Source organism: Typopeltis vanoorti, chromosome 11 (assembly GCF_054136105.1).
Source record: "Typopeltis vanoorti isolate ZY-2024b chromosome 11, IOZ_Tvanoo_1.0, whole genome shotgun sequence".
Lineage (NCBI taxonomy): Eukaryota > Metazoa > Arthropoda > Arachnida > Uropygi > Thelyphonidae > Typopeltis > Typopeltis vanoorti.
Genome location: NC_143559.1, coordinates 63,779,645 through 63,798,048, shown reverse-complemented (window position 1 = coordinate 63,798,048; position 18,404 = coordinate 63,779,645). Strand labels below are relative to the sequence as shown.

Sequence of the window (18,404 nt, the reverse complement as noted above, 5' to 3'; positions counted from 1 at the left end):
CTTGCCCACAAACGGCACGTTCTATTATACTGTAGATTTTAGGACCTCTTGTGTGGAGTTTATTTAAAATTAATAAAAAGTTGTTGCTGGACTTGATCGAATGGATAGCATTGCCTTTATCCCACCAACAGTAGTACCATCTGGATGGGAAAGGTGAACAGAAAAAATCGAATAACAGAAATAATTCTTACTGGAATGAAAGTATTTGTTCCCCATTCCACCCAAAATTCCCAACCACTGTCCAAGTCCTCGCTCTGGAACAAGTGTGCCAAGGCGATCCGAGATAGAGAGAGAGAGAAAATCAGTATATATTACAAGTGATGGCTCGAGTCCAAAACTCTAGCTTCGTACCCAGTAATATTACAATCTGCAAAAAAAAAAAAAAAAAATTCCAAATCTGATTTTAAAAGGGCTGAATGCAGAATTCTAATTTACCGCATTTTCAAATGGCAGTTGAGCTTTCAGGTTTCTGAAGACCAACAAATGCAGTTCTCACCCATCCATGTTTTCACTTCTCCTATCCAAATGATACAATTGTAATATCACCAAAGACAAATACTATAATCATTTTTCTACTCCAATTCTTACACTGATCACCAACAATTGTTGGTGATCAGTAAACGATTAAATAAAAAATATTTAATAAAATAGTTTTATTAAATATTTCTTTTCATTCGTAACATGTAGTTTTTTTTTTGTTTTTTGTTTCCAGAAGCTTCAAAATGAATCGATTGATTGATGGCATTTTTTCACAGATGCAGTCCAGTCACTCTCTCTCATACACGTTATCTTACTGCCTTATGTCTTCTATAAGTATTTTAATGGAAAATGTTCTATTAACAAGCCACTATCATTCCTCCACTTTGAAAGAAAGTGAAAGATTGTAAGAATACAAGCAGCTTCTGGTCAACATACTGCCCAGCTTTCTTTTCTTTTTTCTTTCACTCCATTCTTTGGAAGAAACATTCCGCTTTTCTCCCCCTTTTGAAAAGAGTCATTTTGTTATTTATTATCACTAAATGACAATAAATAACAAAACGACATATTTCGTAAATTAATCGTGATATAATTCCATGGTTTTCAGTCACAGATGGATCACTTGTCTATGAGCCACGGAAATATGGCGAGTTTCTATGTGTGCAAATGAAATCCACGGGATGCTGTCGTGGTTAATTTACGAAACATTTTGTTGTCAGTACTTTTGCCAGTCAAGTTTGGTAAAAATCTGAACTGCATACGTTGGCAAAATTTGTTTGAAATCATTACCAAAATTTAATGAAGTAAATGATTCTGGAATCATTTTCATACTTTTTTTTTACCGCACTTTTCAAGAAAAGACCATTTGCTTTTTTTACGGGAAAAGAGAGAGAGAGAGAGAGAGACTGCGCGCGCCTGTTGCAAGCAACAACACAACAATAGCAAGCGAAGGTCATAGGGCTAATTACGAAGTTGCTACTGTGTTGTGCGGATATATGAGGCATACGTGTGCGTGCACGACAGCGTAGTGGCTGCGATAAGGGAGAAATTCTAATACTAAGTTTGCTGAAAACGACAGATACCGAAATGCAACTCCTATCAGTCTTCTTATCACGTGGCCTAGGCGGTGACGATACAATCGCTTTCCATAAACACCGCTACAGAGTCCTAAGATTTTCGCAACCTTTATGCTTCCTGTGCTCGCTCTGTTGATTGAGGCTAGTAATTAATTTATCCCATGATATAACACTTCGGTGTGAATTTTTGAAGCTCAAAATAGTAATTAAAGCGACTGTTTTAATTACAAAATAGTAATTAAAACAAACTGTATTTCCATACTAATTGCATACTCTGCCATTGCTCCAGAATCAACTAATCTCCATAATATTGGCATTTATCCCGTCTTGAAGTCTTTTAGACTAAAATAACTCCTCAACCAGCAATTTATAGGTTCATAAATCAACTGTCCAGTAGCGGTGCCGCTTCTTACACAAATTTGCAATTTCCTCTCATAATAGGACGTTCATAAAATCCTTTGTATTCCTTACACGCAATGTTCATAACACTCTGTAGTTATAATACTTTACAATAGAAAAGTCTGAAATACACTTGCATTTAAATCAAATATATTTCTCTTTAGTTGCTAAATGCTTGACTTGAAATTGTTCATTATCTTCGGGGATAAGATAATGATCTTATCTCCGAAGATAATTCGGTTCTATTCAAGTGATATTCCATTAATTACATTGTACAACACTCATTTGCCTTTAGACAAAAAAGTAGGCGATTTTAACATTTGATGCTCTGAATACAAAATGGCATTCATATTGTGCCATTATTTATTTTTGCTCAGCAGATATCAGCAGTTTACTTGGATCAGTCGAAGGCCGATCTCTACGGACATGTAATTGTGCAAGAATTACATCATGTGTCACATGTATGAGTGGTTATCACTGTCCATTGTATTACTTTGTTCATATGCTATAATACCATTACCACGAAGTGCAAGAGTAGGCAGATGTACGGCTGTTGCTCTGAGCGCCATGTCTGATTTACAGTCCATGCGATTTAAAATGTATATTTCGTGAACAAGATGAATAATTTTATATGAATAACAAAAGCAATTGTAAAGTCATATAACAAACAATCGAAGACAACTGTAGTCTCTAAAAAGCCAAACAACTGACAACCAGAAATAAACAGATGGTTGCAGTCAAATACGAAATGGAATCATAACCAGAGATAGATATGCTATAGCAAAAAGAATTGAAGAGTTTTACTCAGTATTATATCAGATAATGAATCAAATGAAGAGGAAGAAGAAGAAACTACGAAATAACTGAAGTAGCATAGATTCTACCAGAAGAAGTTATGTGGAGCATCCAAAGCTTTCAAAATGGAAAAGCTCAGGTGAGGATGAAGTTATAACTGAACTTCTAAAAGCAGGGGTGGAAATGATCTACAAAATCTTGGCAAAATTATTTTCCCTATATCTGAAGAAAAATCTTGTACTAAGAACATGGAAAAAGGCTACTCTGACACACACACACACACACACAAAGGTGAAGTAGATGACTTGACGAACTATCGACCCATGAGTCTTTCAGTGGTTTACAAAAGTTTTAGCTCATAGGCTTTGCACGACTCTAGACCTAGCACGACCAAGAGAACAAGCAGGCTTTCGAAGTGGTTTTAGTACAATGGACCATATTCAAGTTGTACAGCAGATTATTGAAAGGTGTAATGAGTATCAGTTACCATTATGTATTGGTTTTATTGATTATGAAAAAGCCTTTGATTAGTAAAATTTGTGCAATACTTAAAGCATTACGAAACCAACAAGTGGAGGAGTCATACATCAGCATACACCAGTACAACAGAAGCCTTTCATTTCATTTGAAACATCACTAATGTGGAAATACTTGCCTGGGTTTCCCTTTAGTCGTTTCCGACCGTAGGTGACTTTGTAGGCATTACCCACAAGGTATTCACAATACCTTGTGGGTATTATGGTGAGATTTTTACAGGGTAGTTCATCATTGCTTTCCCCAATCCCCCCAATTTTATCGGGGCTCGGGACTGGCATATGGCTGGGACGTATTCATGACTGTAATCCATGTGTGTTCACGGGACCGGTTTGCCTGTTCTGGGGGACTAAAACCCCGAGTTTCTGAGTGAAACCCCCCTACCTCCGTATGAGACCGGCTAACTCACCTTTACTCGAAAGAGACCAGATAAAGGTTCCTCATATCTCTGACGTGAATCGAACCCAGGTCTTTCTGACCAAAGGGCTTCGTCTATACTGACTGAGCTACAGAGGCTCTACTGTGGAAATACAGAAAGGTATAAGACAAGGTGAACAATATCTCCAAAACTATTCACAGCATGCCTAGAAGTATTCAAACTTCTTGATTAAGAAGAGAAAGGTATGAAGATTAACGGAAGATATTTAAGGCATTTACACTTTGCAGATGACATAATTATATTTATTTTAACTGCGCATGAATTACAGACTTGTATCTATGAACTCCAAATTGCTAGAAAAGCAGCCGGCCTAAAGATAAACCTAAAGAAGAATCAAGTTATGTTCAATAGCTTTGTCTAACCAGAAATAATAAAAATCAATAACGATGAAACCGAACAAGTAGATCATTACATATACTTAGGAAAGCGGATATCAATGGAACAAAACATCATGGACGAAATTAAAAGACGCATGATGCTTGGGTGGAAATCATTTGGAAAATTACATTCAATATTCAAAAGCCAACTACCATTATACCTGAAAAGAAAAGTTTTTAACCGATGTATTCTTCCTGTATTGATATATGGCTGTGAAACATGGACATTAAATGCAAAGAAAATTCGAAAATTAAGAACAGCACAATATAACATGGAAAGAAGTATGCTTCGTATCAAAAGACTGGATCACAAAAGGAATACGTGGATAAGAAACCAAACCAAAGTCTCTGATATCATAAGAAAAGTGAAACATCTGAAGTGGCAATGGGCTGGGCATATTGCTCGAAGACAAGATCGACGATGGACAAAAGTGCTGGATTGGAAAAGACGACCACGACGCTGACCTAAATCACGGTGGATTGATGATATCATCAGATTTGCAGGAGTGACGTGGAAAAGGAAAGCCATTGACAGACAGTGTTGGAGCAATCTTGGAAAGGACTTCATCCAGCAGTGGATTGATAATGGCAGATAATGATGATGAATAATTTTAATGTTTTTTTTTTGCATTTTAAAGCTAAAACACATACAGTTATTAACATGAATCTGATATTTTTTCTTCAAATACCAACAGAAAGCACTGTTTTCCATCCTGAATTTTCTGAACAATGGACAGGTCGCTGAGGGAGTGCTTTTTGAATATCTTCCAAAGTCTCTGAACCTCATGCTTTTGGATTTTTTTCCCCTTTCACAGGGACACTTGAAAAATCAAATTTAAATCTGCTAACTGCGAACATTGGAGAAAATGTAGAGGACAATACAGCAGGAATCAAAAAACATTTTACCTGACTTGTGCCTTTAGAGTTTGTACAAGTGGTGAAAAAAGATGTTACTCGAATCCGTGTTGACGGCGAACACTCCACTAAGTTTGATTTATAGTAAAAAATTATGCATGTTTTAGTTTTAAAATACAAGAAAAAAAATCATATTGTTCACGGAATATACATATTTAAATTGTGTATACATAATTTTGAAAACAGCCTATATACTGATTACAATTAATAGCGATGGAACATCTGTGATAATCGAAAACTGCTTGGTAGTGTTTTTATAGGCGTTGCAGCTAGGCTTCACTAAGTGTTGCTTTTTCTGCTATTGGTATAAAATACTGGAGATAAAGTCCGCAAGGATGTTAAGAAATGGTCATTTCGACACCATTCGATGCTAGAACTAAAAAGCATTTCGATTACCATTGCTACGTATTAAATTCGTGTTCATGAAACATTTCGTTAAGGACTAAATTTTTATGTGGAATGCAATTTTCGACGCCCGGTTGAGACCACCATTGTGCTTACTGGTTTAGGAGGGAACCAGGTTATCTTGGCCTTAGCCTGCCCTCCCCCCCTTGTTAATGCTAAGATACTATACGCTAAGATGAGCTTTTTGTGGCTGATTCACATAAAAATATAATAAAGAACTATGGTGTTTAAAGGACAAGTTCCCAAAAATTGATTAAGAAAATTAAAGACGACTTTTATTGTATTTTATTTTTTGATTAGTATAATGAAATATAATGAAATAATGGAGTATAATGAAAAACTGCATGGAAGGCATTTAAACTTACTGCCAATATTTTAAGGTCCGTTAAAAGTGATAATTAATTATCGCTTTTAACGATGAGCATGCTACAGGCACGCGAAGTAGTCGGTTGCAACATACCGTTAAAGATCCACTTATTCAAATTTGGATTCCTTTCCTGCTAACTTGGGTGTTGTCAGTGATGAGCGAGGCGGGCGATTCCATCAGGACGTTTCACGTATGGAACAACGATGCTCACGCTAGTGGAATCCCACTATGCTTGCTGATTTTTGATGGTTCTTAATCGGGAAGTCACTGATGTGAAGTATAAACAGAAGACTTCAAGGGGCAACTTTTTAAACTATAATAAATTCGCTTATATCTGCTATAGGTTTATGTGAAATACAATTAGGATGCTAGCGAGTAATTTTGATTATTGAAAAACTGGAGGATGGTATGAAAATATTAAGCTCATATTTGAATTGAGTAGTTCAAAATTAATGGGACTCATTAGTTTCGTTCCGTGTTATTTATGGATTGGTTTCGACTTTTATTATTGATGGAGAACTCAGTTACATAGTATGATTAAGTATGATTACGAGTCAAATGAAAAAATATTTTTGTAAGTTTTCGCAGTGTAGGTTTTCATATAAGACTTACTCGCCGTTTTAAAGGCGATCCAGTATTTCTGAATCACCGTTCAGTACAGTAAACGGAAGCTTTCTTCGCTCCACTCGAGAAATACATTACTCACATTCATCTGTGTGCATCAAGTTATTTTGAAGATCTTATGGGAAAATTGGAGTCAGTTATTATTGTGAACATTTATGAGGAAAGCATAAACTTGTTTTCACAATCGATTTAAAAATTACCTTTAAAAGATCTATACTGGGTAACGGTTTTAAGGTAAGGGGAAGATACTTTACGTTCATATTTATGGAATGTTGGTTGCGAGTGAACGAAATTTTGTAAAGGGAGAAGTTTGTATCTAGAATAGGAGTTGAGAACCGGCAAATCCAAGCAAACCTTAGAGATGTGATTTTTTACATCTGTAATTAATGTACTTGAGTTAAACAAAACAAAATAATACCAAATATTTTCTCTAAATATAAATTAAATTAAAGAAATAATATTCATGCATGAATCGGCTTTTATTTTTAAGAATGTGTTTCGCTACCTTAAAATCATAGCCAAGAAAGCAAGATACAAAAAAGTAGAATCATGCCCACGTTCGACCCCATTACCTTATGAAACTGGCCCACCGAACTCTTCTACGGGAAAGAGTTGCTAGCGTAAAGTAACGTTGTATAATGATATTTATTAGTTTATCTGTGTAAGAACTTTATGTCTTGGAAGATTTCATTTCGATAATTCTTTTTGTCACATAACTGTTTGTCAGATTATCTATGTTGAGTCTGAAGTTGTCATAATTGAAATAAATCACTGACGAAAACAGTTTTATTGTTCAAAATTAAACGTGACATTTTAAAATTTCAGTGTTATGGTTTCCATGTTCTTCAAGGATCACCATTCGCTCAGACGAATGTATCACAGTATTTTCTTCGAAAACTGAATTTTTTACATTAGAAACCCAACACAACCATCATTTATATATATAATTACTGAAGTTGAAAAAAAATATATTATCTGAATATTTTAAAGGCATAATTGTGCGTGTTGTTATTATTATTATTATTTAATTTGTGACATAGCATAGAAAATCTTTGAGGAAGACAGAAGAGGTGAAAGGTGATGTCAAGACTCCTCAAAAAAAAAAGAAAAAAAAAGCGATCTCTTATTGTTTTGTAATAATATTATGCAGTATCACTGTTCAGTCTCTAAGACTGTGGGGAGTAGTAGTAATAATATATTATAATAATTCGTACATTCTTTATAATGTATCGTAAAAATACGCATTTTCCCATCAAATTATCAATAAATGAAGTAGAAATAGTTAGTAATAAAAATTAATTGCTAAATTAAGTACTAAAATACTGCACTAAAGTGTACGGAAAAAATGTTGTTTCAACTAAAAACGATCCATTCAAATCCTTTATCCAGTAAAATGAAATTATAACGCGACAAAAGAAAAACGCTTATCAAGCACTCTTGAACCTGATTGAATAACAAGAAAATCACTGTACATCTATGTATACCATTACTAAAGCTGAATGTATCAGTTGAAATATGGACAATCTCGATGTGTATTGCATATAACTGTTTTATATACATCCGTGATCAGTTCAGTTTGTATCCAGAGGTCATTAAATCGAATAAACATTCTGTCGAGTTTTCATTCAAAGAACTCCAGTGAATAGCGGTACTGTTAATATGCCTAACGGTATTATGCACTGTTAGATATTGTTATAACTCAAACTGAAATAACTCATGAGGCAAATTCGGTATGGAATTATTACTATCATTTTAATTATTAATAATGTTTTATGAAACGTTTTGCCAATAAAAACACGCCGGATGAAACTAAATTTCGAACTTCGTGGATAATACCATTTTGTGTGTGCGCGTGCATCTTAAATTCAAAATTTTATTACATGCCATATAATTTCGACACGTGTGTTCTCATAAAATGCTTCGCGCTTGAAATTGGATTCATCGCGGAAGGGCACTATATTTCGCTAAATGCATCTCACCCTCTCCACTACTACTTAATTTCTACTAAGACACTACTAGCATCAATGTCATCTACCGCCCATCATCACCAACAACAGTAATTTTTTGTCTGTAAATTGTGTGTGTTCTGAAGGTCGATTGGTCTGGAAGCAGGATGAAAAAACCGAGTTTCCGAGAGAAAAAAACCCATGCTACACCCGTATGAGATCGGCTAACTCACTTTTAATTGAAAAAGCCCATATAAGGATTCCCCTCGTCATGACGAGAATCTAACCCATGTCTTTTCCAATCAAAGGGGCAATGTTCCGCTGTTCTTCCAATTGCAGTATAGGTGCATTAAAGAATGATGGATGCAGACTAACTTTCAATACAAAAGAAAGATTCCGGTATTGTGACCACATGTTTATTAAGATAAATAAATCTTAATGCGGCCTCACACCACCACCCCAGGCAAAAAATAAGTTTAATAAAAATCTTGAGGGATAGAGCTTATAATATTTCCAGCACAGAAAAAAAGATAAATTAAGAATTACATTATTTAACACAGATCCTCAGAAAAAATGGTTTTGAACATAAGAAATCAAGAAAATCATCAACACACCTCTTACAAGCATCTCACGAAAGCAAGATTTCAAGAACGCAATCACGCTACCATACATCAAGAATGTTACAGACAACTTAGCTAAATTACCAAGCAAACAACATTAAAGCTGCTTTTCTTCCGCAAGAAAAAATATCAAGATTTCTACATCCTCTAAAACCTCCACATCACCCTTTAAAAAAACCAGGTGTATATAAAATTCATTGTTCCTGTGGCATCTGCTACGTAGGCCAAACGGGAAGATCAGGGGAAATTCGTATGAACGAACACCAAAAAAGACGTGCAAAAAAAAAAGGAGAGAACACAAATCAGGCCTAGCATCCCACACAATTTCCACCGACCATAATGTACTCTGGCATAAAACGAACATGTCTTATATTGAAAAAAAAAAAACTGTTTCACAAGGAAATTTAAAGAAGCCACAAATATGCTTAGAATTCCAATGCAATGCAACAAAAACCAGGGCTTAATTCTACACCAAGTTTATTCAGCTTTGAAAAAATATATATCTAAGTCAGACCTCGGACAGTGTGAACGTGAATAACAGAACGTGACAACATCTGGCATTGTTCAAACTTAGTATGCACAGATTCTGAATTCGGATTTTTCAATTTAATGAACAGTTAGACGGCCATAACATCATAGAATGGACTATTTTGAGTAATTTCTCATTTCTTGTGTTAATTAAACTTTGCGACCACATGTTTATCTTAATAAACATGTGGTCGCAATAATCTTTCTTTCTTTTGAACTGCTAAACTACAGAAACCTACGCCTACAATAACTTTCAATATGTTTAAATACAACAGCAGAATTGTAAGAATGCGTTCTGTAGAAAATACACAAGAATAGAAAATACAAAATAATAACAGAACTGACATTAATTGTCATCTTAGGAGTCCCAATCTGGAGCGTATTTTAATTAAAAACTATAAAAAAAAGGCATTTTAAATAAGATTAACAGAGTTATGATTATATCAAAATCAACCGAGTATTTTCATTAGAGGCTTAGCCGAAATTTTTTGCATATATTTTTACCTGGCATGCTTTCCAGGAGATACACTTGATGTTGACTTTGGAATTCTAATATCCCTGAAAATTATCAGTTATGCGCGCAGAACACTAATTGGGGTAAAATCGTTGAATTGGTGCCTCCATTGTACCACAGTTTCTATTTATTATATTTTATTTTAAATATCATTCCGGTACACTACAAGTCGGGGAACCTATTAGCAAATAAAAGGCATGTGTTGGCAGGGGTTAAGAGAGAGAGAGAGAGAGAATCTATTTAAGATTCTCTCTCTCTCTCTCTAAAAGCTCTTTAAAAAGAAAAGTTCTTTTTAAAGAGCTTATAGTTGGGCGGAGGGGGGGATGCTTATGGCAAGGGTGTTTTGGAAAACAGGTAAATGGAATGAAAAATGAGTGAGCAAATGGTATGCTAGCGTTTGAAATGTAAATAGATGTCTGGCAACTGTTGCTCATGCTACTGTAGGTGTTAGCAGAATAGGGGAAAGGATGGATATTATTTATATTGAACAGTACCCATACCTCTAGAAAAGTCAAGACAGAAATCGACTGTTTGTTGCGAGATAGCGGCTGGAAAGATTCTGAGGGAGAGGGGGGGGGGGATCGTTAAGGAGCGGAAATGTCCTCTTCTGGATAGCATCAAGAATTTTTAGATGTGTTTGGTGTACCACTACAAATATGATAGCAGTATTTTAAGGTTGTGTGCATTTGGGATTTGTACGGAATTAATAGCTGGACAGGTGAAAAGTAACATCTTAGCGAAGTTAATAGGAATGTCAAGAATTTCGGAGGCTGAGTATACTTACAGAAGCTAGAAGTAAGTGTCAGTCCAAGAGCTAAGTGTTATCAAAGGCAAGGGGCTGGTAAGAAGAACCAAGGTCGTTTTGTATTTTGGACTAGGCCGTCATGATTCCACTGAATGATGGTATGGAGATATCAGTGTCCTAAACATTCATATCTCCATACCATCATAGTGGAGGTCAGCGAAAGGTCTTTTATATATATGAGGAAGATAGTATATACGGTGTATATATATATATATATGATGAGTCCTCAGTAACACTTGCATTAGAACACCTTCTCCTATTATACACAGTGAAAACGATTCGAGAGAAAACTGGCGATTCGGTCAGAAATGGTGAAAGGCAAATCACAAAATGCCAGAGCTTTGGAAATGTCAAGTGCAACGGCACAGGTTTTTTCGAGCCTTTCAGCGTACCTGTCTAGAGGTGCGTGATGAAGATCTGCTTGTGGATCTTGGATGGTGGAATCCTTATCCGTAGTCACTAATTAGCTGGAAGTTCTTCAGATGATGATATTCGCTCTTTGATAACACTCTCCATTACTTTAGATAACAGTGACTGAGGTGAGAGAGAGAGAAATAGAGCGATAGCTTCAGGGCAAACATTTATCACCCCCCCCCTCCGCCCATTGAGCTGAATATATACTTTCTTCCACGCTGTTGGGTGGATGCCATCTGAGATAGAGGAATGGTATTAGCTTAGGAGAATAACTGTTAAGTACAGATGGGGAAATACCATCAGAACCAGAATGTTTTTTTAGTAATTAGGCTGTTCGAGATTTTTCAGGTGTGTTTCTCCTAGCATATCGGGATAAAATAAAATCATTTCATCGTTGACGTTTTCTCTGTCTGATTTTTGCATGTGTGACATTTTTCTATCCAACATTAAATAAGGATCCACCAAGTGACATACGCTGACATTTTCTGTACTGTTTTGGATTTAGACGCGCCCTTTAAATGATGGAGAGAAACAGACTCTTCTGTATTTTCAATAACCCAATTTAAAGAAGTCGACAGTTATAGTTGTTCTTCGTTCAACCCAGGTGTAAGTATGGTAATCTTGAACGGGTTAGACTCAGCGTTATCTGCGTCGCAGATACCTGATAATCAATTAGACATGCGTGTAGTTCTAAAATAGGAAGATTAAATGCAAAACAGCAGCTAAGAGTATGATTGAGTAAAATAATTAGATACTAATTATCATCTTTGCTAAAGGACGCTATATATATATCTAGTACCAAACGATTGTTCTAACAACAGTCCACGAGGAATTACAGAATTGTACACAATGGCAATATTAAATAGCTTCAAAAGGCATTAAAAAAACCTTACGTCACATCGCATCGCTGTGACACGTGCGAATAAAAGTTTTTCCCGCTATTGTTTTTTTAATTTTCTATCCCACACTGAATTAAGTGACACCTTTCTGCTTGAAATCTCCTGATACAAACATCCATTAATAATAGTCAGCGCGGGACAACTACCTCTAGCTGACGTCACTATGACGACAGCAATTCATGACAACACGTTACCACAAACCGATGAAAACACGTGTCGGTGACAACGACTTGTAGCTATAAGCGATCTCCCAGTAATAAAGAGAGCAAATGAAAATTTTCTTTCTTTAAAAATATTGACGTATTTATTACAGTATGTATTTATAATGACCCACTAGTTATATTTTAATTTGTAGCTTCTGACATGCCGAAAGGTGAAGAGATTTACAGAAGTTACAGTTTAGAGAAAAGCCACTGTATAATATATATTGTATAACTTGATTTTTTTTAAGAGGAAAGACGAAGGAAAATTCAAATTAAATAAAAACGATTTTGTAAATAGTTTATGATATTATCGAAATTAATGAAAACTATAATATAAAATTATTTAATCCGAATTTTTCTTTTACATTTTTGAAAAGAATTTTTATTATTATTTTCTTTCCTTGTAAAAACTGATGTTATGCTAATCTGGTTGGCCTAATGGTTAATATACCCGCTCTTCCACCAACCGGGTGCAGGTTCGAATCTCGCAGGGATTCAGGGATATTTGTGACTCAGGTGTGAGATGAATTTCATCACCTGAAAATACTAGTTATCACTGCCGTCCTGCTTAGAGGTCTGAAGTGGCTTAAAAAAAAAAATTTAATATTTAGTCTCTAGAGCAGGTTTTCCTGTCTATGTAAAAATTAAATAAAATTTATAAAATAAGAAAAAATCCATATCCTACCCATTGGTTTGCAACCTTTCGTGATGGAGAGGGGAGTAATATAAAAAAAATATATACCACCGGTAGCTTTGACACGTGCAGAGTTAAAACTGTTTCATTGCTTTCTTCCTTATGTTTATTTATTTATTTATTATTTTAATTTCTTCGGTTTAAAAGAATTGCTTGAAATAAAAATAGATCCTAACGTAAAAGATTTGGATGTAGTGCAAACATTTTACCATCAGCTACTCCTGCTTACGTCATGTACAAGAAGCAAGCAGAACTTACTGTTACCATGGAAACATTACGTCTGTTCGTTTGGACGAATGAAACTATTATTACACATATGATATTAATATCATTCTCATTAAAAAATACTAGCCAGGATCAAAACTTGATTTCGCCGTGAATCCAAAAGAGTAGTATTTTCTCTGAACTATAAGTATTCAGATCAATGCAAGGAAACACAACTTATTACAGACAGATATCAAAGCATAATCCTCCAATAGACGATATACCAACAATCCAGAATGAATATATCTAAGTGTGTCAGACTTCAAAAGCCAGTCGTAATAGCAAAAGGCCTCACAATCTCCGCGTAAGATAAGAGCAGGAAAATTTGAAGCGCACGTGGCAAAAAAGTATTGCAAAAATGTTGCTGTAATAAGGTTTCCTATATTTGTATGGTTCATATTTTTAGGTTTCAAGAGAAAGAAACAGAAAAAATATAGATCACGAATAAAGGAATAGCAGAAGGTATATAGGCATTCTATATATATATATATATATGGATATGAAAAATATAAATTTAATCTAAGGCAACAACAAATCAATCTCTTTCGAAATAAGAATATAATTAAATCGACGGGATATTCCAAAAGTAACGCTTGTGCGTGCAAAAGGCACTTAGAGTTTAAATGATTTGTTTCGTTCCTTCATCTCTCCGCTAGTTTAGTATAGCAAAGAGTAATGTATACGATCCAAGTTGTATTTCTCGTGTTATCGTGTGCACAATGGAATGAGTCTTACAATTTTTAACAAAGCGTGTAAAGCAGTATGCAGTATTTGAATTTTTGATGCACGAAATATGAGTGGCATTGAAATTTACCGCCGGTTAAAAGATTTTTAAGGTTAAGCAACCGGAATGTTAGTTTCGCACATCGTTGGGCATGAACGACAAGAGACAGCGATGGCACAATTGACATTAATAGTCGAATACGAAGTGGATAGCCAGAAACTGAAACGGATGAAGAAAGCTGAGGAGTTCAGAGAAATCTGGCGAATAAAGAAGTCGCTAGCACCGAAATTGAACACTGGATTAGCACGAGTCAACCAAATCGTTACAGAACTGAACTACAATAAAGTGTGCGTTGGCTGCTGAATACAGCGAAATAAAATAGACGAAAGAAGTCTGTCGCCAGTTGCTTCAACGTCACCAAAGGACAGACAATGTTTTGATTCACAACATTCTTGACGAGAAACGAAAGTTGGGTCCATCGTAAAACAAAAACTATCATCCTCGACTACACGTTTACATCTAGAGGGGTGCCCCGACACACTATATGCAGGGTTCGTATGTTTCTTGAATAGCTGAAGGTCATAGCCCTTGGGGAAAATTGTATGAGAAAGGCTGTTCCAAAGAACAAAGGTAGATGGAGTGAAATGGGTGGATGTAAAGTTTGGTCAGTAAGTTTTAACAGTGTATGAATGCTGCCTGGCAGCTGTTTTGTATTTTTTTAGATGTTCAACAGAAAAATGGATGACTTTTGAGAATATGAGCAGGGAGATCTGTATGCATATATGAGAATATGAGTGAACGGAGGTCTGTGAGAATGGGTTATATGTTACGCATACTGTATAGTGACCTGATTATCCAAGGACCAATGCTGGACACGTTCCACTGGTTGCATAACTTTTGTTTCCTGCTTTGCAGGTTTGCCTTCCCTCCAGGCGTATATTCTAAAATTGCTGTATTTCTTTTTATCCCAACAGAAACTGCCTTTTCAATAAAATATTCTGCTTTCTTTCTTGTTATTATTACTAATTAATAATATTGTTACTGATAAACTATCAAGAAACTTTTATTTAAATTCTCAATAATGGATGCAAAAGTAAATATCCCAAAAAAACTTATTTTATATTATACAATGAATTAATATTTATTAAAAGCAACTTTTAATTAAATTCTTAATAATATATGCAAAAGTAAATATCACACAAAACTTATCTTGTACAATGAATATCTATTAAAACTCGCCAAATTAACAATTTAAACATATTTTTCGGAAGAATGAATTCTTTTCAATAATTCATCATCCTCTGATATTTCACCCATGAAATCTTCACAGGAATCAACCATATTATATTTTCATATATTCCATGATTTTTTCCAAAATTAAAATTTATATATTGTACACCAACGATGCCTCAAAATCATGCATAATATCCTATTTTTAAGGTTCACCTATTTAAATGTCTCAATTTCCAGGAACTGGGATGACTACATGTCGAAATATTCCAAACAGTTACTGTAAAAAGTTTTAACATGAGAAATAAACATTTTTTTTAATGCTTCCATCATCTTCTAAAATTCTTAAATCTCTTCTTATGCAAATAGGAATATAGTTTGATTCGAGACGTTCTCTGTATTTTGCTTTTAGCATATCAAATTCCTCTGAGACTTCCATTATTGTACAATCATTTCCTTCAATGTTTCTTACTACCCCAAAGACTGATGCCTGACTATGAAAAAATGTTAACCATAACCGAGAGGTATTATCATTGAAAAAGAGTTCAATTATTCGTGGACACTTATCAAGGGATAAGAAATATGACTTCCATGGACTATATAATTTCAGAATCCTCTCAATCACAGACATTAAAGCTAGCCATCTAGTTTCACCGTAGCCTAGTATTTTGTGATATTCAACTTCTGCTTCTTCATAGAGTTCTTTCAAAGAGTCTGACAGTGTAAATGTAAAAATGTTACAATAGACTATGTCTAGTGGTAAAAGATCAGCAGCAGTTTGAATGGCATTGTGAACTATATGAGCTGCACAACCTACTCCAATAATATTTTGCTCTAAACTTCTGTTCAATATAGCGAAGGCATTATTAATACCCTTTCTAGCTACACCATCAAAATTGGTATTTGCATTATCAGCACAATATGCAACAACATTCTCAGATAAATAGTTTTTTTCAAGAACAGGTTAAGATAGAATTGCTGATAAGCTCTGCAGTTTCCCCAGGTAGGAACACAAAAATCAATAATCTTATTCTTCACACCACTTTTTGAATCAAAATAACGAATGATAGTAGGAAAACGTTTTACATCTTTATGGGTTGATGCATCAAAAAAAAAAAAAAAAAAAAAAAAAAAACAGATATAAAGTTTATATTTTATAATCCCTTACCAAGCCCTTTCAATGCATGCGGTGCTAATACATTCTTGATGATTGCTTCTGCTTTTGTCCTTGCACATGTGAATTTGCTGTCAAATAATTTGCAGATCAATTTGGATGTACAGTCCATGGATCCAAAAGTTCGATTGTGATAAATGGTATGGAAAGCTAACACAGCCGCTGCAATCACTAATTCTCTTTCTTTCATCCCAAATTCAGTTTGACGGTGAAAATGGGTCATCTTTACAGATGAAGAAGCTACCTGTAGAGCTTTCTTATGCTTATCAGAAGCTAAATATGTTGTGATATCTCGCTTTCTTCCAGAGGTCACAGAAAATTTTTCCAAACAGATTGTACATGAAACATATCCCTCCTGTTCATACTCCTTAATAAACAGATACTCTTTTTTCAAATTATCTGTCAGTTTGCAATCCCTTCATTTTCTTTTTACTGACATGGTTTAAACCTGATTATTAAAAAATAATTAAATATTTTAAAATAATTATAAACTTTCCAATTTTTAAACATATAAAAAAAGATATAATAAAGTATCATTTCTGCGAATACCTGGGATCTATGATATCATAAACAACAATCAATTGTAATACTATGTCTACAGGTAAAACTTTGATTTTGAAACATACAACAAAATATCATTCTTTAAATTACCATTACTATAACCATGGTCGATATATATAGTTTCGTGGTTTTCTTTGCTCCACAATCGATTTTGTATCTACATGAGTGAGGTACTGAAAGACCTCAAACCAGCAATAACTTAAATTACCTTTATTATTAAAAAAAAAGGGATAATACAGCTTTTGCTGTCACACGTAACTGTTTATTTTATGAATGAAATTTAAAAGCAACAGATATCATATTTAAACTCTGTTTTATGATAAGCGGCTCCGTAGCACAATTGAGATGGTGGGACAGGAAAGACTACATTTGTTAAAAGACATTTAACAGGAGAGTTTGAAAAAAAGTATGTAGCAACCTTGGGTGTTGAGGTGTATCCTCTAGTGTTTCACACAAATCGTGGACCAATTAGGTTTAATGTCTAGGATACAGCAGGTCAAGAAAAATTTGGAGGTCTTAGAGATGGGTATTATATTCAGGGCCAATGTGCAATTATCATGTTTGATGTGACATCACGAGTAACATACAAAAATGTTCCAAACTGGCATAGAGATTTAGTTAGAGTATGTGAAAATATACCCATTGTGTTATGTGGAAATAAGGTTGATATCAAAGACAAAAAAGTCAAAGCAAAGTCTATTGTTTTTCACAGGAAAAAAAATTTGCAGTACTATGATATTAGTGCCAAGAACAACTACAATTTTGAAAAGCCTTTCTTATGGCTGGCCAGAAAATTAATAGGTGATCCTAACTTAGAGTTTGTAGCAATGCCTGCTTTAGTACCTCCTGAAGTTACAATGGATCCAGAATGGCAGGCAAAACTGGAAAATGATATGAAGGAAGCTCAGAACATATCTCTTCCAGATGAAGATGATCTTTAAAGTTGCCCAATTGCTCTTCACTGATTTTGTACGGCAGACTTTTTTCTTTTGCATTATCATAAAACATAAATGTACATTAAAAAAAAAAAAAGTAGTGCGATTGGAAGAACGACGGTATGTTGCACCCTTCGATTGGAAAAGGCCTAAGTTCAATTCTCATCATGACGGGAGGAATCTTTATATGGACTTTTTCAATTGAAGGTAAGTTAGCCAATCTCATACGGTGGTAGCAGGGTTTTTCTCCCGGAAACTCATGTTTTTCATCCGCATACAGACAAATTGGCCTTTCAGAACACATGCAATTTACAGACAAAAAAAAAATTCTAGCGGTGGTGATGGTGATTGTGGGCAGTAGATGGCGTTGATGTAGGTGATTGGTAGTATAGGTTCTGTGTAGTAGTGGAGACGAAAAGTTGTACAGTAGGTGTTCTCCCGTGATGAGTCTTCAGCCTCCTTGGAGGTGTCACTAATAATAATAA

General features: G+C 34.8%; 1 long non-coding RNA gene and 1 pseudogene across 1 annotated transcript in view; one reads left to right on the top strand and one right to left on the bottom strand.

Annotated features, from left to right (window-relative positions):
- LOC150101670 (uncharacterized) overlaps positions 1–18,404 on the bottom strand; it is a 126,491-nt gene that overhangs the window by 25,448 nt on the left and 82,639 nt on the right. The gene's annotated exons all lie outside the window — the stretch shown is intronic.
- On the top strand, positions 17,015–17,925 carry LOC150101671 (GTP-binding nuclear protein Ran pseudogene; annotated as a pseudogene).